The sequence below is a fragment of the Seriola aureovittata genome, chromosome 5 (genome assembly GCF_021018895.1).
Source record: "Seriola aureovittata isolate HTS-2021-v1 ecotype China chromosome 5, ASM2101889v1, whole genome shotgun sequence".
Taxonomy (NCBI): Eukaryota; Metazoa; Chordata; class Actinopteri; order Carangiformes; family Carangidae; genus Seriola; species Seriola aureovittata.
In genome coordinates this window covers 6123964-6145113 of record NC_079368.1, presented here as the reverse complement: position 1 = coordinate 6145113, position 21150 = coordinate 6123964, and the positions used below count along the sequence as shown (strand labels likewise).

Genomic DNA, 21150 nt, shown 5'->3' with positions numbered 1-21150 from the left:
GTTGAAATGGAGCACATTGTTCTTTAGGTCTAATCAGCAGCGTGTAGGACACTGTCTGTACATCTGTAAGTTTTGGATCCAGGATGAGGTGTCTGCATCTATACGTATGTGTGTGTGTGTGTGTGTGTGTGTGTGTGTGCGTGTGTGCGTGAAGGAGAGTTTGCTTTGAAGGCCGGTCATTACTGTGGACAGGGATTATCTGCACCCCAGCACCACCACCTCCCCCCCAAACTTCCCCTCTCCCCCAGTGGCTTGTGACAGCCGTCGGTGTCAGTCACTTAATGCAGTGTGTGTGTGTGTGTGTGTGTGTGTAGGATTGTTTGCATTAGGTTGGGCTGAGTAAACAGGGCTCAGGTTACCTCTGAAGGCTTTTCTATATCATTCACTCCAATTTAGAATAGGAAAAATATCCCGTGGGGCGTACATTACTTGGTAGCACTAGATCACATTTGTTTTCAAATATAACGAGGGGTCAGATCACATGTTGGTATGTGATGAAACTCTTTAATACATCCATGGATGAAGGTCAATATGCTGTCTGCATTTTTTTAATGTGTTTGATATGCAGTCATTTGGGAATATGAAACTCTCCAGCTTGTATCTGCCCCTACATACCCACATCCAATCAAAAACACACACTTGGGTATTCCGGTTCTTTGATGTTTGCTATCCAAGCTAAAAACTAAAACCACAGAGAAGCAGTAAATCTTGTTCCTTCTCTTCAAATAGATTATTGACAGTTGGCAAAATAATTTCTTATATTGCTAGTCTCCGAGGTTAACAAGGTGATCTCACTGACATACGGTATCCTAGTGATTACATAGTATTACATAGTGATTTGAACCCACATGCTACCTGCTAACAGATGGCGATGGTAAATCCTGGGGGGCACTGAAACATTGACACTCAAAATAACGTTTTACAAGACAGAAAGATCTGACGCTGACAAATCTTGTATTATGTGATCAGCCATATTGACTTACAAAAAAGCAGATGCTACTTATTTTGTCCTGTCCACTTTATTCACCTGGATTTGACCGCTGGAGTGTGTATATAGCCTGTGTTTCTTACCTAAAACCAGCCAAAGAATGTCACCGTATGGATGCTTTGTAGCTAAAGGTTCAAATGCTGGAAGTGTCTCTCAGTGTGTGTGTGTGTGTGTGTGTGAGAGAGAGAGAGAGAGAGAGAGCTCTGACTCATTTAAAAAATTTCAGAAACTCAAGAAGTTCTTTTTCCTCATATTTTCATTTACATCCTCCCCATGTTGCACCTGCTCTCTTCATACATTCATTAAGTGGAGTCATACAGCTTTTTGTGTAAGTGCAAATGAAAAGATTTCCACCAGGAGCAGATGCATCTTGGCCTCAGTTTTCACTGGCAGTTTATCTTTTCATGCTATTTATTTTTACTCCATTTCAAAAATGACCTGGACTCACATTACAACAGTTATTTTATAGCATCTCTTTTTTCATGGTGTCTTCTACGTCTGAGCTCTGTCAGCTCTGTGATTATCACCAAGACACCTGAGACACACGCAATGCACGCACACACACACACATACACACACACACACATACACACACACACACACACACACACACACACACACACACACACACACACACACACACACAACACACACACACACACACACACACACACAAGCTAAGTGCCTGTGGGATCCCCTTGGCTATGTAATGTGCTTCTTCTATTTACGTTGAGAGATTCCTGAAAGTTCACTGTTGCAGAAAGAGTCATGGGGTTTGTGTCTATGTGAGTGTGATGCATTTAGTAGGAAGCCAAAGATCAACAGTGTGAGAAGACATAATTCCACTTTGTGTCATATTTACTGCTTCCTTATAATAGACCCAAAATTTATGACTACATTTTTTTGATTCTTTCTTTATTTTCTGATCGATGCAGCTCACCAGTTGATCATTTTTTTTTGTAAATATGTGAAAGGGCCCTGAAAATTAGACAAATAAAGACAAAATTACATAAGTTTAAGTTGTGCACACATGGTACAAATTCCTGAATAAACCTGTGTGCATGAATCAATAGGGGCTCAACAGGTCATTTTTGTCCCATGTCTCCTAAACCACTTAATTCATCAGTGCTGGTGGTTTATGTGGCCGTTGTGGTGCAGCTGCACGGCTGATCATTTAATGATCTTATTTCACTTTCTTTTCTCTTGTGTCTCTGGCTTCCTTCTCAAGTTTACTCTATTTCCCTGTCCTGCTATCTGTCCCACCTTCCCACCCACCACCTCTCTCTCTCACTCTCTCTCGCTCTCTCTCTCGCCGTCAGTTGATTTATCCCTTGCTCTGTTTTCCCTGGACCACATGGCCCGGCAGTTTGCCCTAGCTCCACTCATCCAGAACCAATGTCATTCAGATCCAGTTAAATAAATGGCCCTATAAATTTCCTCCAATAATAAGCGCGGGTGCTGCTGGAATGTGTGGCTGCTCGTTGGGGACAGGACAGGTTTAGGGGGGCAGTGTGAGAAAGCATGGATGGTGTGTGGATGGAGAGAAATCTGGGTTAAGAAAGAGTGTGTGTGTGTGTATATATATAAATGTGTGTGGATGGTGTAGGGGTGGGGAAGTGGGGGAGTGGGAGGGGGATTCCAGACCTCTGTCTGTCTTCCTACCTGGAATGAGACCTCAGGGACCCTTTAAATCAGCCCACCCAACGACAGAGACACCAGTCGGGCCTCCGTCAGACCTGGCTACATCTAGTCGAGTGCGTTTGTGTGCGCATGTGTGTGTGTAACTACACGTGTGCCTTAAAATGTACGTCAGTGACCACAGATAACTCCTCTACGAGCATCTCATCTGCATTTATAATCAGCACCAGCATCGTCATCACGCCAGCCCTGGGAGTCTAAATAGAAATAGTAGGGCCGTCATAATATCAGATTCTCACTACTATTTCACTATTTTACTACTCATTATCATGACCGTCATTACAATAACAATATGATATCTATATAGTAATATCTATAGAACATTTGAAAAAATAAGTAAATAACAAAATAATAATGCTATCAGTCAAATTCATCTTTAACTTTGTTTATTGTGTGTTTTGTCTCTTTTTTGGCAAATGATTTAGACTCAGTACGAGTGTAGGGAGGTGGAGAAAAGCATACAAAAAGAACAATTACACTTAATGGATAATGAAAGATTAACCAGGTGAACTCAAGAGATCCACAAGGTGTAACATCTGCCATCATGATATTTTCATATTTGTATTTTTAACACAATATCAGTATTTCAGTTTTTTTTTATTTTTTAAATCAGTTACCATCAATACAGGTGTGTCACAACACACCTAAATCAGAGTCTAGAAAATTCTGACTGTACATAAAGTAAATTAAATTGTGAAACCTGCTAATTGTGAAACAAACAAATGAATCAGAAATGAATCAGAGTGGTTGTGTATTTATGCGCATGCACACACGGTTAAGTAGCAAATGTTTAAAGAGCAGCGAGGAGGAACTGGACCTTTAAAGCTGCAAATATAATTCTTCTATTTTGCAAAAACTTGTTATTCCAGATATATCTCTTGAATTTAAAGTTTAAATGACTCATGACTTGTTATGTAACTTTCCTGACTCAATGATCCCAGTATGTCAGTCTGACAACGTGGTTTCTTTCCACAGGACCAGACTTTTTTGGGGATGGACACATTATTTTCTACGAGTTACTTACTCCAAATATTGGAGATGATAAGTTGATAAGTTAACTAGCTCAGACTCCTGAAAGCGATGTGATGCACTCTGCTAATCACTCACAATTGTAGAGTGGTGTTACAGAGCAGAGTTTCTTCTCTAATGAATTATCTTTGGCTGACCACAGACACCAGCCTGCAGAGAGCACATTAAGCAGACATTAGCCAAAGGTTTCACTATCGCCTTTTGTCTTTTACTTCCATGACAAAAAAAAAAGAGCTACAACTGCTACTCTCTGATATTATCTGTTGTTGGATTACCATTCTCTTCATTGCTCTTTGCTAATAAACAGAGACACCAGGTTCAATAAGAGATGTGTTACCATCAGAGCTTAGCAAGTCTGTGTATTTTTGCCAATCTGGGGCCATATCCAAAATAGAGCCAGCTATTAGAACAATACTATTATCTATAACTATGATTGCGTTATCTACAAACTTACATCATCACTTGTTTGACCCTATCATCCAAACCACAAACCACTTCTCAGAGGGTGAATGCTGCTGTCTGTTGTTGTTCTTTTTCACTCAGTCACAGTCTGCGTGTTTACCCTCAGCTGATTTATCGGCCCTCACTGCTGCGTCTGGCTGGCAGCGCATGAGAAAAATGTCTGACCCCCGCTCCGTCCCACTGCTAGCGCTCTCTGTGGGAAACAGGGAAACTCAATATTATTTCTCCCACCAACAGAGCGATGCGCTTAACACATGGGGGTGGGGATGGGGGGTGGGGGTGGTGGAGGGGAGGTTATGTGGTTGTCATGTTCATTTCACACCACGGCTCAATAGCAGCAGTGTGACAGAGTACGAGAGAAAAGTCGGGCACATCAAAGTGCACCTCCTCCGGTGTCATCTAGGAGTGTGTCGGGCAGAGCGCAGCCCGCCCTCCAAACAACATTACCTGGCGCTGTAAAACAAACATACCCGGCCTGGCTTTGAACTGAAGGAACTTTATTTTGAAAAGGGGCGAGCTACCATTTCCACTGACCTACAGGTTCTGGAGGGGTGTTGTGGTGGGGTGAGGGAGGTGGAGGGTGGGTGACCATCTATCACCCCTGTCTCCACACGCCACACTGCCTGACTCCATCCTGTTCCCTCCACCTTGTCCAGTTGTGGAGCAGAGTGACTGGCCCACTGTGCGATGCCAGTGACCCGAAACCCGTTTACTGCCTTAAATCGCTGCCCCTGTCCTCCACCCCCACCTCCACCTCCCTCCAAAGCCACACTGCCACCCTCCTGTCCGTCACCTCCAGCGGATGACAAATCATCTGCAGCTCCTTAAATGGGGCTGAGGCCCCGTGTGGCCCCTGGTCCCCTCCCTGCAGCCTGCCCTGTCTGCTTAGAAAGGGGATTCCTCACCCTGGAATGAGGCAGTAGACCTTGTCAGCTCCATACCTCCCCTCCACCCCCTCCACCCACGAAAGCTCTAGCTTATATCTACATGTTTATCAAATCTACATGGAGAAAATAAACATTGTTTGAGCGTGATGTTGACAGATTGGCTGGAAATATGAACGTCAGCCATAGAGAAAAGAAGCGGGCATTTATCACCGGGAGAATGGATACTGTTTCATGTGTGTACTTGTGTGTGTGTTTCATCCCTGCTGCATGAAATGATCCATCTGAGTGTGTGTTTGCATATCTGTTTCTGTATAGTTCATGTTTGCATACCTGCTGCATGAATTGGTCTGTGTGTGTGTGTGTGTGTGTGTGTGTGTGTGTGTGTGTGTGTGCGCCAGTATATTACCGTCTGGCTCCCATGTGAGGCAGTAAATCTATCATTCCTGCTGCGTTTACCTACCACTTCACAGAGCTGTATGTCCAGTGTAAACAACGTTTATCACTACATGCAAATGAGCCTGTAAGCCGCAGCCTCCACAAAGACTCCATTCACTCCCAGCATGCTGTTCTACCAGCGCGCTGAATCCGATACCCCAGATTACACGCTTATTCCCAGGCATTGTGTGCTGCTTTACTGTCACTCACCTTCAACAATGCTCCCTCCAAACGTCATTTTGCAAACGGTCTGTGTTTTCTGGAGCTATTATTGGCATTATGACCAATACCTCTCCACATAAATGTCAGGTTTCAACCATGGCAGGAGCGCAAGAGACAAGATTTATCACCTGTCCACCCTTTTCTCCTCCTATTTTCACCCTCTATTTCCTCTTCTTGTAACTCCTGTCTACCTTACCCCTCCTTGGTTTGTTTCTTACATCCACTCAAGGAGGTGGTGGCATGTGTTAATTGTAGTAATTTAGCCGGTACAGTGCACTATACACCTCTGCCCTTGGGAAACAGCAGCAAAGGTTAGACTAATATATCATCCTGTTATTAAAACCCCTGTCTGATCCGGTTAATGTTATTTACCTCTGATCTGATGAGAAGCTGGTAACGTATTGAGTGTAACAACTGTGGCCACTAAACAGGCTTTAGTGTCCCATGATGGTCTTATTGTCAAGGTTGTAAAGTTAGCGTTGGCGATCAGCAGCCGTCAGAAACTCACTGGCTGAAGCCTGAACATCAGCAGCACATGTTGCTGTAAATTACAACTTAGGGCCCCACTGGGAGGTAGAAAAGATTTATAGGACACTAATAACCACTATCTCCTCAGCACATCACACTACAGGACACTGTGTGTGTGTGTGTGTGTGTGTGTGTGTGTGTGTGTGTGTGTGTGTGAGAGAGAGAGAGAGAGAGGGAGAGAGATAGAGAGATGAACAAAGACAAGTGTACATTTACAGATAAGAATATACTTTAAGATAATGTAATATAATATGAAACATTAATATTTTACGTGGGGAAACTGTATGTGAAACAGTACAATGATAATGTACACGAAGAAAAATGGAGTAGATAATTGTGACTATTGATGATGATTGGAACATGTATATGTCAACAACATGAATGACAAATGAGAAAAATATTCTGTAACTATATTATGAATATTTTCAGTATAACAGCAACAGAATAAGGTGTTAAAGTAAAATAAATGAACATTTCTGCTGCTCTGTTATTGTGGTGTATACAATGTGTATGTTTGAGTAAAGATATCAAAACAGTAAATATATACATTTACAGTTGAAAGTTAATGTGTTTCAGTTAGATGACAGTAGGCAAATAACTGACTGGCAGATGAAATATTTACATATTGATTAAGTATTCATTTATTATGGGTTTACACGCCTCTAGAACAAATTTCCATCCATATTTAAAAACACAGATGCAACAGTTATTATTGTAATATATTCCAATTTTAAATGTGATTTGAATGCACCTGTTTGTAACTTATGAAAAGTTGTATTTTTTCTCCATGTAGTTTGTCGGTGGTGTAATTAACAATGTGTTTTGTCTCAGTGTTGCACACATGAGTTGTACAGGACAGGTTGTTTGGCGTCTTGAGGACTTTGTGAGAGAATATGGGATTATATTTAGAGAGCAGGATGTAGGCAGACACACACTTACCACACAGGCAGTTTATCACCAGCAACTCGCTAAGCCTTCTCCTCCTAAAAAGCCTTTTGACAGATCCAACTTCTCTGCTCTGAGCCGGACATTTCTATGAGGAATGGCCCTGATAAAAAAAAAAAAAGAAGCTGCAGCTTAAATGCTTTCATTCACAGCCTGAGTCGGGTGTATGTGTGAGCAGTGTCTGAGGTTAAGACATGTTCCCTCTCAGCATTGCTTTTGGTTTGAAATCGCTGCCTCCATTTGAGGTCTCCCTTTGACAGAGCAACAATACCATCACATCTGACTGAAGAAACTCTCACACAAAGAGAGAAAGAGAGCTAATATGCTGATGTTGTGAGTGTGTGTGTGTGTGTCTGCGTGTGTGAAGGCACGCATAATCGCCCCTTTTGCCCTTATTTGTTGTGTGAGTGTCCCTGTCTATCCGTGTGTGTGTTCACCTGTGACCGGGGCTATTCATTAGGCAGACATGAGCTCACGAGGGTGGGTCCGACAGAGGGATTGGTGAGTGTATAGGCTTGCGGCCCGTTTCAAATCCAAGGTTAATCCCGGCCCTTCACACTGGAGAGTCTAGTTAACAGAGAGCGTGGTGGGTGGGTAGTGAATGAGGTGGCAGAAGGATTTAAGTACAACTGGATGGTACATGTTTGAAAACTAAACGTTTGACAATTGAGACTTTTTTATTGTGTTTGAAAATCAGAGTTTTTCCATTATATTTACAAAACCAGCTTCAAGCCTGTAAAGTTACAGAAAGTTTTCTTTTAATGGTTTTCTTAATGCTCCTCAGGATCTCATTGATAATCTATAGGTTTATGTGATGACCATCATTTTAAGTATTTCAGTTTCATATGGGAAATTATTTTTCTTTCAACGTGGTGTAGCAGATTCAGAATGTTTTGGTGTTGTTGCACACAGGAACAAAAATTTAAATGTTTGTGTCAAAAAATTTGGAAGAATTGACTCCTCCTTAAACCTGCATCAACTGTTTTTTTAGCCACTTTGGAGCAGCACAACAAATTGTCAATAAAACAATGACGTATTATAGCGTATAAAGCTGATGTAGCGAATGTGTTCATTTGTTACAGAACTATTTATGGCACCTCTGTCTTCTGACTTACTTTGTCCATCTGTCACAAATTCACACTCCTTTTAGCTCTGGTTTGGTCTCTACCAACTCAGGAGGGAAATATCTGGCTCTTAAGCTTCAAGATGTTCCTCACCTGTTTCTCCACCAGCTAGTTGTAAACTTTTTCTGTCTGTTGTTTTATGCTGGGTAGGTAGCGTACAGTGGGTTTACCAGAGCCTTTTCACTGAAAATGGAAATTAGGTTGATGAGAGCAGTTAGTGAACCAAAACTGAACTAGGTAAAAACAACACAATAAGCTGAAAGACACTAAAACCTCTGTTGACCTGAGACAAACTGCATGACTGGGTGAAACGTCTCTGCTGGTTTATCTAGAAGTGGCTTGTAGTGATAAAGATTTTGAAGATCTTATTTTTAACTTTTACCTCAGAAGTCTTCAACAGTCAGTCATCGAACATTGGCTATGCAGAAGATTAACAGGTATTTAACCTCTGGAACCTCTGACTCCTGGAGCAAGTTAAACTAAAAAAGCGTAAGGAGGTGTGAAGAAAGTGGGACGGATAGTAGGTGGTTAATGTGCATGTGTTTAACTGTAACTTTACACTATCTTATGCACAGTTCCAATTCCAGTACCACCATTGCTTCCACTTACACACAAGCTACTCATATATATATATATATATATATATATATATATATATATATATATATATATATATTATATGCACATGTGTTGTTCCATTATCCTCAAACCCTCAAGCACACACTCCCTCAATATGTGCTTCTTGGCAGCAGCTGCAGGCCTTTATACTGTGGGGTTAGCAGTGTGTGTGTTTCAGTTCATGATTCACTTTGTGTGTGTGTGTGTGTGTGTGTGTGTGTGTGTGTGTGTGTGTGTGTGTGTGTGTGTGTGTGTGTGTGTGTGTGTGTGTTCTTTCCCACTGGCACAGCTGACAGGGCATTAAAGCACTGAGAGCAGCATGTAGCCACTGGCATGTAGCCTGCAGGGGATTTAGAGGGCAGAGAAAGTCACTATGTTTTTCTCTTGGTTGCCCCACACACACTTGCTTTCTTTAATGTGGGTGTCACTCCCTTTACTGTTCTCAGACATGTGCGCACACACACTTAGACACTTTAAAAAAGGTGAAACTCCATTGCGAATTATGAAATCCATCCTTTGAGGTTTACTTTTCTGCTTCCCAGAGTCTCTCTTTCTCTCTCTCGCCTGATTGATTGTTTCGCCCTGTTTTCGTCAACAGAGAATTCCACAGGAAACAACTGTAATTAAGAAATATTGATGCTGGATACATCTATTTGCTTTTCCAAAATGATCATTAGCAAAATTCGGCTGCAGTCGTTCATCACTGTACAGAGGCACTTGGCATCGGACACACATGCTCACTGCGGGCCTATCCCAGCTTTTCTCTTGGCGATGACTTCATTAGAGCTCGATTTGCTGTCCTATAAACATGTGTCTCACTGGGAGATATGATATAATAGCTGGACTAACTGTTCATCTGTCTTCCATACACATGGTAAAGCATAACATCCCTAAGCAATACAATGAGGTGGACAAAATACTGGAATCACCATGACACAGAGTTTGATTTTGAATGCTGATAAGTTTGTGTTAGCTTTAAAAAGGCCTGCTGATATGATTTCAGAGAAATATGAGGCAATTAGTGAAGCTCCAAAAAGTCTTAACATTTAGCAAAGCATCAGTCAAGTCATCGAGTTAAGTCTGGGAAAAAGTGACATCATCATGATATACTGATAACGCTATTTGAGAAATACAAAATTCCCTCAGGATATTGCTGAGCACCACTTTAAAAATTAGCTATTTGTAAGTTTTACTATAGCTACATAGCCAGTGCTAGCATTAACAGATGTTTACTTACAAGTCTTGCCAAGAACTTCAGACATTGTTGCGTTTACGAGACAGGAGGTTGTAATACGACCTCTGAGCAGTGCTACTTCTTCAGGACAGCCTGGACGCTACAGTGACTTGTACTCTTCAGTTTGTTTCAGTTTCACTTAAAATTGAAGCTAGTTAGTCTAGCTTGCTAGCGTTAGCACTGATTGTGAAGAGTTGCGGAGTAACAAAGGCTGCTCAATCAAAGATGGGACTATGCAATGACAAAAATATTAATTGATTTCTTAGTAAACATAACTTTTAATTACAGTTTAACTTTAATGGGAAATTTCAGCTTTTTAGTTAAACTTTTACGTAATGTTCTTACAGTGGTTATCCATGCAGTTGCCCAGTGTGATGACTGATATGTTGTGTGTGCTCTTTACTAGTTTTTCCCCAAATAAAGTGGTTTAGATCGTCTGTCTCTACCACTATAGCTTCTTTACAACCTGATTATCTCACACTTTATGTTTTTTTTCCTCCATTAGACTTTGTTGTGGTGATGTTACCATTTTCCCAGTTCTCAGCAGTTACTGTGGTGAGTACAAAATAATGGCAAAAACTACAAAGGAAGGGCCATTATTTCCCTTTAAAGTATGGTCTAAAAAATAACCACAAAATTTAATTAACACCTCTGAGACAGTATTCAAAACAGATTCTTTCCAAGGCCATTGCACACACAAGCCTAATCAGTCACAAACCCTGCATCTCTGGAAAATATAATAAGTTGTCTTGTGTGTTTTTCATGCATCCAGACAGGTTTATAATTAGAAAAAACAAAAGAAACCCTTCAACCTGTAATATCTCTTGCCAACCATTCAAACATTATGATGATCCGTAAAGCCCTGGCAGCCATCCAAAGGGAGTCACCAGGTCTAGTAATTGCTCTGCAGGGATGAACACTCATGCACTACAGAGAGCGGACAGCCTTCAGGATTACATCCCAGCCAAAAACAGCAGCAGGTGATTTCTGTCTCTTGTCAAGGTGTTCTAATCATCACGCTCACCTGACCAAAGCTTAAAAGGACCACAGAGGAATTCCTCAGACTTGATCGTTTCTTAATATGATCATTTAAAAAAAAAAAAAAATCATGTTACTCATGGGTAAAAAGCTACTGTACAAAAATAAAAGGAAGAGAGAGTGTATGATTACAGGACAGTACATCCACACATGACAGCGCTATCAAAACAAACAGACACAGAACAAGAACCAGACTAACAAACATAACCAGCCTGACAAACTCGCCGCTGTCTGAATGTTACAGTGGTGAAGAATTTTTCTGCCTGAGCCACAGCCTGTCATCTGAAGCGACTTCTTCAAGCGTAACAATCCTCAGAGGTGTTGGCACATCAAAAAGTCAAAGTTATTTGTATTGATTTATCCCCACCTCTCACCTGCCTCACATACCCTCTTCAGTTGGTTGAGAGTACACATTTAAAGTCTACAGGGGCAGTGTGTGGACTTTATTAGCCTGATCAGTGAAAGTCGTGTCTCTCCCCCCCCCCCCCTCTTTACTGCTATTTAGCTCTGAACTCTGACCTAGAAACACAGTGGGACCTCCCCATAAATTACTGATCATTTGAAGTGAAGTGAGCCTGTCTTTTGTTTGTGTGTGTGTGTGTGTGTGTGTGTGTGTGTGTGTGTGTGCGTGCGTGTGTGCGTGCGTGCGTGCGTGCGTGCGTGTGCACAGTTGAGAAAACTCTATGCGCACACAAAATGGTGAAAGAGTGATTTATGATGGGCTGCAAGATCATTTCTAAAGAGACAGTTTTCTTGTACTCACTGAATCCTCAAGATGCTTTTACAATCAAAGCTGAGTTCATGAATCACTCTTCACACTAACAAGTGTTACTGAGACACGTTTTACACCCTGATTTGTAGAACAGTGAAAGTGTGAAGAGGACAGAAATTACTTAAAGTATTAAAGTACTAGGTGCGTTTCTATTAAACTGCTTAATATGTAATTTGAAATTGCAATCGTAAAAACGAGTAATCGTAACGTGAATAAAAAAAAAAAACGGAAACAGAAAAACTTTTCTTGTATTCAAGTCGTGTCGCCTGCCATATCATGCCCAAGGGAGCCAGTTCAATCCCTCGTCATGTTTAATTGGAATGATACTGCGAGAGGACCAGACTATTTGCAATAGTGTTTTGTCGACTTTTCTAAACAAATTACTTACTTACTATTTTGCACAAAACTGCAATGGAAACCCTGTTAACACAAAGAAAGTCTGTTAAGGTCAAGTGTAATTAAGATGATAGCGATATGAAACAACAACACAATGTGCCTGCATGAAGTGTGCGAAGACTCAGATTCAGGAGGGGTGAAAGACGGGGCTCCACATGAACGATGAGTAAACCATAGAGACTGACATTACACTCTAGATGAATCCAGGTTGTGGATTTAGATAAGCTGCTATTATTGCAGCAGCACCTCATTTGTAAACCCTGTATAACATTTTAAAAGGATTTCACTTTTTCAGCACTTTGGCCACAAAGTCTGTCCAGGAGTTCCAATAAAACTAGTTATAGATTGTAAATATAGTCTCCACAAACAGTCCCCTCCATGAAATCATTTTTACTTGCGTGAATTTCCATGAAGTCCTCGCGTTTTGACTGCATAGGCTTGCCAACAAAGGACAAACTGGAGAGCACTACAGACCAAGAGATTTTGAGCCACCAGTTACCCCTGTGCATCTCTTTCTAGCTTTGTACTGCGTTTCCTGGCCAAAACTCTACTTTGACAGTATCATGTTTCTGATCTTTATCAAATGATGCATTTTTCGCGATCGAAATGACAGAAGTAATTGATTTGATGATTTGCATCATAAACAACAGGTAAAACCTGCAAGTATTACGCCACACAGCTCTGTCACATCCAGACTGTGGAGGTTGCATAGAAGGGCCATGTTTGTTCCAAAAGGCTATGTCATAACCAGTTCCAGACTTGTACTGACAGAATAATTTCTACATTCACACAGACTACCTTCATCTGCAACATATAAATCAGCTGCCAAATTCAACTGTAGACATTATTCTTGAATGGTAAAGCCAGCCTCCGTAACCTTTATTGAACTCAATTACATAATGTGTGAGTGAATGCTAAAGCATAGTGTAACAGTAGCACAAATACAGAACCGTCATAAAGTCTGCAAACTGACTCAGTGATAGCTATTGTTAGGCAATTTGTACTGAAGGTCTCCTATCAGCACCATAAGCAATGGGTTGTAGCAGATCAAGTAATGTTGTAGCTGAAAAACTCCTGAGGGTACTGAACCAAGAGAGGGCGCATTGTATTGCTTTTGATTTGAATTTGTTATTTATAAGGAAAGGATTGTTACTTCATCTGTCAAAAGTCACTTAAAGGTGCTGTAAAGCAATAAAACTGCATTAGAAATCGATAGAATAGTAATGTATTTAAATTAAAGTTTATTGTAATTAACTTCAGTTACAATCAGTTGCCTATCAAATGTCTACCAGTGTAGGTTTTATATGCAAAGCAACAACGAAATAATAGGAATTTTTTGACATAGTGAATTAACTCTGGCTGGAAGCTGTGTTGACATGCAATCAGGGATGTGTTGATCATTTAGCTTCTTATATTACAGCATGTAATCTTTGCGTTGCTGAATCACTTCGCTCTTAAGCAACAGAGAAGAAGAGAAAAAAGAGCCCTGGCACTTGTTGTGACTCGCAACATCCAGTAAAAGGAAAGGCAATTGTGAAGCTGGAGAAACAACCCACAAATACTTTTTCAGGAGGTTCCAACGGTTTCCATGCCTGCATCTAAATACACAAAATACATTTGAATATAACAGCTATAAATTAAAATATTGTATATAGTAGTATATAATAGTTTTCTTGTTTTTGATTTAAAACTGAAATATCAGAATGTCAGAGTGAAGGTTGAGAATAGCAGAAGGATTCATACATATTTAAATGAAACTGAAGTCCTGTCTGGGTGGAGCGCTGAGCATAAACAATTTGTATTTTATTAAAACAGTAAAAACTGTAAGCTGTAACTTGTGAAAACATGGGTAACTTTAATTTGATAAAAGAAGATGTCCTATACAACACATCCACGTTGTTCCAAGCTCATTTCCTCTTTTAAATAATTCTGCATGGTTAGCCTCTTGAGGATGCACATTTGAGACTCACTGGTCCGTGGGGTCTCATCTAAGTTTCCAGAGGTTAACCTGATGTCCTGTATGACCCCAAAGGATTCAGGCTAAGACTGTTGGAAGGGGTTCCTCTGTGTGTGTTTTAGACCCCACTTCCCCTCCAACATCTCAGGAGGTCCGGCCAGGCCTGGCAGCCCCTCAAAGACGCCCTTCATTTGCCCTGCGCCCCTGGGGAGGGCAGCCCCCAACATTTATGCAAAGTCAACAAGCCCTAATTGTAGGATCGGCTTACAAGCTAAATTCTTCTTGAGCCCATTAACAACTGCAGTTAATTATAAGTCAAGCAGAGGAGTGTTTGAGTGTGAGTGACAGCGAGAGGAGGTGATATAGAAACACAGCGGAAAGAAGAAAAAAAAAAAAAAGCCTGGAAACATTTCAAGTTACATCACAGATACAATACACACACGCATGCACACAGGCACATTAGCCTTTTTTAGACGGACCTCCCAGACTACTCTAAATCTCTTCTTCATTGGTCTTTGTGGCTGGGATTTGCTCTAATGAAGGAGAGGATCAGAGCAGTGACTCACACATTGTCAAAGTCACAATCAGACCAATTTTCCTCCAGCTTCAATGTGTCAGCTTGACAGTGGGATCTATCTGCCCTCTAATTACACTCTTGGACAGCTGGGTGCAGATTAAGCTAAAAATAAGAGGAAGTGAGCCATCAGACTCTGGCAAAAACAGGTACAATGGGCAACAGCTGGCAGGTTGGTATGGTGGATATTACTGTCCCTGGTACAAGCTATGCACAATACCACTATGTTTGTTACGCCTCTGCAGTATATACAGCATGTGAAACTGCTGAAGTGATGGTTGTTGGTAACATGTTAGCTTTGTCTGTCCTTATAAATCCAACCCATAAAAATCTATATTGACAAACAGGTGTATAATTTGATGGTTATACATTTGTTTTTTATGATCTTATCTTCAACTTAGGCCCTAGACAGGGTCTGATTATTTTAAACACAGGAAGACAAGATGCTCGCCAATTTTCCTTCAACTTTTTCCACTGCATAACAAGTCCCAGCATAGACAGTCCCTGCAGCCTCGCTCTCCCATTGGTAAACCCAGTGTGGTTCGAACGATGTATCCATCATTGTTCAACTGTGATATGTCTTAGAGCCAGACTTAAAAAATCTTCCAAATGACATATCAAACATTTCCTTGAGATTGACTTCACAAGTGTGTGGAAATGAGGAGGAGAAGGAGGAGGAGGGGGAAGAGGAGGTGGAGGAAAGCCGTGACCGTGGGGTGAACACAGGCACCATCAGGCCTCGTGGCTCTAAGCCTGCTTTATTGAATTCTCTGTTGTCTTTATGAAGCCCAGGCTAAGACAGGGCCAACAGGTGCCAGTCTCAAGTGGGTCGAGCATTAGGATGTTCCCTTTGACCCCAAAGGGAGATTGGACAGCTGCAGCGTCTGGGTGTCGGGGTGGGGGGGTGAGGAATGAATGGATTGACAGAGTTCACCAGGTTACAGACAGGCTGTTTCCAGGTCAAGGCCATAGCATGTAAAACATAGATAGACAGATAAATAGCTACACACGTACAGTACATACATAGACAGGTTTCTGTGCGACGTCATGACAGGGGCGCCTGTGCAGCCAGGGGGCAGAAAGCAGCACTCCCCTCAGCTTCAAAGCAGAGATGACAAGGAGTTGTTGTGCAGTAAATTGAACCAACCGCAGTATAAGATGGAAAATGTTCAAATAATGTCTGGAATAGCATAGGGGTCTGGTCATGTCTCACCATTACTGTGAACTAATGAATTGATGTAATCATGAATTGATGAACTAATGAATTGATGTAATCAATTCATTAGTTCACAGTAATGGTGAGACATGACCAGATCAATCTGAGCCAGTTTGCAGTGTAATTGGTGCCAGCCATTTCCTCACTGTCCCTGATCTAGCTAATCGTCATGTGTCTCATGTCTTGTCAAATTTCTTTCAAATGAGGCATGTTGTAAAGTAACCTTTTTGCTTTGACTTAGCTCAGTGACACTAACATTACCACCATGCTCCTGATATTGTCACATTAAGGAGAGGATAGACGGGCTCAACAACCAACCAAAAAAGTTGAGCGAAATTCAAAGGACATGTCAGCGAGCCATAAAGGTTTTTGTGGTTCAGATAGCTCCTTTTAGCTAAATATTTTGGTTAAGAAACTACTAAGTTTTCATTTTAAAAACAGCATTATGAAATGAAAACATTCTCTGTCCAGACGACCGTTTCATCTCCGTATTAGAAATAATCTCTGTCTAGACTACCGCACCTGAAAATACATATCACATGCCATTCACATACACTGGGCATGTGCGTGCCAGTGTAAACAAGAAGCAAAGTGTCTACTCGAACTACACAAATGAGGAACAGCAAAGACAGTTGTAGCGTTAAAATGCAGAATTTAACTGCACAACAGCTGCTAGCAAAGACAACAAGGTCAGTAATGCTTGTAATTCATTATCCTTGTTGTATTGATTATTCATCACAGGTATTTGTGACCAATAAGGCCCAAAAAGGGAGTGATCATGGATGTCTACGTCATCGTTTCAAAGGTCTATGCTGCCCATCCAGACTACAGCACAACCCCAGAGTACGTAAACTAAATTGAGTCAAGCAGTATTTCCAAAAGTCTCAGTTTTAGGGGCTCAAACACTCTGTAGTGTGGGCGCCCGGCATAAGTGTAGTAAACGTGATGCATTTTAAAACCAAAACATAAATTCAGGAGCTTAATTGGCATGATTAAAATAATAAAATTAACGTAAAACAGTTATAGTTAAAATAAACAGCACTGACTTTTGGTTTAAATATGACATGAATAACTGTCAGTGTTATTGTGCTTCCTCACAAGCTCCTACCGACATGGAAAATGTGTCGCTTTATAATTTCATGATCTCCTCCTTTGCGTCTGTCACAATTGTGACGACCATATTTGCCGTCATCACTTGAACGTAAACCTTTAATTTTGGAGCATTTTCTGAAAAGGCTGAATCTGTCTCGTAATAAACTGCTTGCACAAACAACCTACGAGGTTGTTTTTGATGTCGTCTTTCCCCCAGTGGAGTTTAGAAAGCTGTTTTTACACTGTTGCTGTCTGTACAAAAACGCCAACAAGTTTAATGAATTAAAACTGTGCATAGCAACAGAAGGTTGGAAAACAACATAAAGCTTTTCTGAGGGCAACATAAAATTGACACATGGATGCAATTTTAGTAATACAGTGACCTTTGATTTGAATTGATTCTAAGAAGAAATGATACGATATTAAAGGGTAAATACACAGAATGACAGAAATTGGACAGTACAGTATGTCAGTACACAGTATGTTTGTGTGTTTCTGAACCGTTTCAAACAGCACTATATGAGCTAGACTGACCTTGTCAAAAGGGTCTTTCCATAGCTGCTGACTTTGATTTTCTTAGAAAGCTGAGTAAGCTACATTTTGTAGAAATAAAAAAAAGGTGCACTAACAAGAGTTTAGTTTTCTTAGCCTCCACTTTGTGCCTGGCAAAAAGAGAGAAGAAAACGGGGGGACACAGCAAGTTTATGGATGTATTTATTAAGGATCCCGAGGCAACAGCAGAACAAATCGCTGGCACCATGTTCTGTCCGCCTCGCTCCTATTCTCTCTCTCTTTCACTTGCTTGTGCTCTGTCTCTCCCTCTCTATCTCTCTGCTCTTAACTTATCCTACTACATTCTCCTCACCCCGATGTCTCCCTCCTTTCCAGCTGCAGACGAGGAAAACCCCTGAGCAGTTGGCCAGCAAGCCAGTCAGCCAGTCTGCTCTGCAGAGGGCCCTGCCAATCATCATCTGCTTCTTCTCATGCTGTTCTGCAGGAGTCTTTCCATTACACAAGTGCCATGATGTACCTATTGGGGTTCAACCAATTCACATGTTTGAAGGCCCGTTCCATTTCCAATAGCTCTCAGAGAAATAGTTCATACTGATTATAAGAATCAATAAGGAAGGCAGGGATATAAAGTTTACTGTTTACAGTAACCATATGACTGCATTGAAGCACATCTAAATCAAGTTCTATCTTTGATTGCTCAGTAAGAATTATCTTTATCAAGGGGAAATGGTGAAAAAGGGTGAGTCACTGGTGCCATTGTTTTGATTTCTGAGTAGTGCTTAAACCAAACTGGGCAGTGCACAATTCTTAAAGGTCCCATATTGTATAAAGGTAGATGTCCATGTATTGTTTGATATAAAGCAGGTCTAGATTCTGTATTAATACTGTGAAAGTATCAAAGTGCTCAGTCCACAGAGAAATACACACAACCTGTGTTCAGAGACTGAGCCTTAAAATGAGCTGTCAGGACTTCTGGAACTTTGTGATGTCACAACAAAGCAGTCACCGCTCTCAGCCATGCCCCAAGCCTCGCTCACCTGGACCCACCATCCAACCTTGCAGGATTTGATTTCTCTGTGTGTTTACCTAATTTTTTATTTGATCACTCAGAAAACAGTCAGCCAATCAGAAGAGAGACTAAGAACCTCTCTTCTGATTGGCTTACAGACCTGTTGTTTCTGGAGCTCCAGAGAGAAGCCTGAGAGAGATGTAAAACTACATAAAACTTGTTTTTGGTTCTTAAAACCACAAATATATTTTCTTATGAATCAACACTTCAAATAACACATGACAAGTGGAAAATATGGGACCTTTATCATGACATAGATTCTGTGTGAATAATACATGTACAATGTGGTCAGTGTATGACTTCTTCGTAAAGTTCCATTTGCAACAAAATATCATCAGATATGTTCAGGGTAACCGAACCATATTAAAGCCATTATTAGTTTTCTAGAGTAAGTTAGAGTTAGTCAGTCATTAGAGTCAGTCTGCAGCAGCTCTGTGTTTCCACCTGTGCATACCTTTAGTGTATGCGGCACATCTGTGCTTTTCCACCTCTCTGTGTACGTATGTGTTTTTAAGCTTTCTTTATCAAAGGGGTGTTTGCTGAGTACACATGCTCCTGTTTGACAATGCCCTGTTTAATAATCTTATATACACTCAGTAGCACATAATAATAGTGCAGAGGGAGGAGAGAATATCAGGGATTCCCTGCCCGGCCTTTTCCAAAGACTTTCATTTTACTACTTTATGTGTCTGCTGCTGTCACTGCTGTGTCAGCGAGGTAGTGTGTGATAACATCTTCACTTTGCCAAGAGGCTGCAGGGCGAAGTTCCTTATTTTTGCCATTTCCACTGTCATGCAGCCAATCTCAACAGAAACACTAAGGGAAATTTAAGACACGGAAAAGGAGAAACTGAACAGAGATGTTCCTGTTTCACTATGTTGTGAAGCCTGTCCAACAAGCTGGATGAATTACAGTAGAATGTGAAAATATGAAAATTTGAAAAGACTGATCTCTACGGTTGGATTCCATTAGCCAGTTCTTTTTCTTTTAATGCTCTTTTAAGCTCCAGTGCCAACAAATATCTTATCATACCTTTTAACTCTCCTCCTTATTTTTTTTATTAAGACCAATGTTGAAAACACGCAGGTAAACGTTAGCAGGCTTCTCATTTATATGTGACCTGAGCTACTTATAATGACCAACATCATATCAGTAGTAGATAATGTTAATTTTGTAACAGCTTCTGTGACACTTTGCCTGTTGGTGAATGTGCTCTCTCCACGCTGCTGATTGTACCGACATGTTATTTGTGAAAAGATGTCACTCTTTTCGACTCTCAGCTGATCATGGCGTTAAACTTTTTACATAGATCATATCAATATTTGGAGTTCATAAACTTCATAGTTCTCAATCAGGATGCTCATTATTTGGATCAAGTAGTTTGTAAAAATTCAGGAGTATAAGTCAGTATGTTACAGATATTACTTCAGTGTGACTCATTATCAGTCAACAGCTCTGGGTTCTAGCTATGCTGTGATAAATGAATTAGGTTATCTTCAATAAAGTCAAGGTTGATTAATTCAGTAGCTACCACTATCAAACAGTAGTATTTCTGGTTTCTGCCCAAACACAGGTGATCACAGGAAAGGAAAGGATTCAGATTTGATGAGTGAGTCTGATAAAAATTCAAACTCAAACCCTACTGATCACTTACCATTACTGGCGTCCAGCTTGTAGCCTATAGGACAATAACCATTACAAACTTTTGCATTTTTCTGTTTTCTGTTTTTTTTAAACGCATCTTTCTGGCTGTGACTTTAATTTCTTCTCTAAAAAACTGTGACCAGTGATAAGCTATGAAAAAAATACAGACACATGGTTTTCTTTCTTTTTTTTTCTTTTTTTATATATCCTCTAAAACATATCTCATTGTTTACTGGGTACTTTTAAAAAAAAAAAAAAAAAACAGACACAGCAGACACAGGTGGAGCTAATAAGACTAATGAGCTCTGCTCCATTGATATGTTTCAGTAATCCATTCCAATGAGCAAGCATGTCCATACAGTTACCAGGGATCTGGGACCAGCACACCTGGATGCTATCAATGTTCAACAGTGCTTTACCCGCTATGAGAAGTCAAAAGGCTTTTTGGTGGAATTCTCTGGGTGAGTACATTTTAAGAACTGAAAGATAAAAGGAAGATAGCGAGAAGTCCCACAAGCTTACAGTTTCTCCAATGCTTAAATTAGGAACCACTGAGCTAACAATGTCCTGGTGTTCTTTGGTCCATTATTACGTGTTTGAATGTTAACAACAACACAACTCCATTTAGCATAAATGCATAACACAACATGCCTTCGTGCCAATATGTTGAGTCGTCATCTCTTCCCCTTACCCTTAAGAAGTTTTTACC

At 40.7% G+C, this 21150-nt stretch overlaps 1 long non-coding RNA gene across 2 annotated transcripts in view; it reads left to right on the top strand.

Moving 5' to 3' along the window:
* The window catches only part of LOC130170151 (uncharacterized), a 35494-nt gene extending 14598 nt beyond the window's left edge, over positions 1-20896 (top strand). The window contains exon 3 of one of the 2 annotated variants that reach the window (XR_008827947.1): positions 20769-20896. This is a non-coding gene — a long non-coding RNA (uncharacterized LOC130170151). Of the gene's footprint in view, positions 1-16864; positions 16953-20768 lie in introns of those variants that run through there. The other variant, XR_008827948.1, reaches the window with a different exon arrangement.
* The last annotated feature ends 254 nt before the right edge of the window (positions 20897-21150 follow it).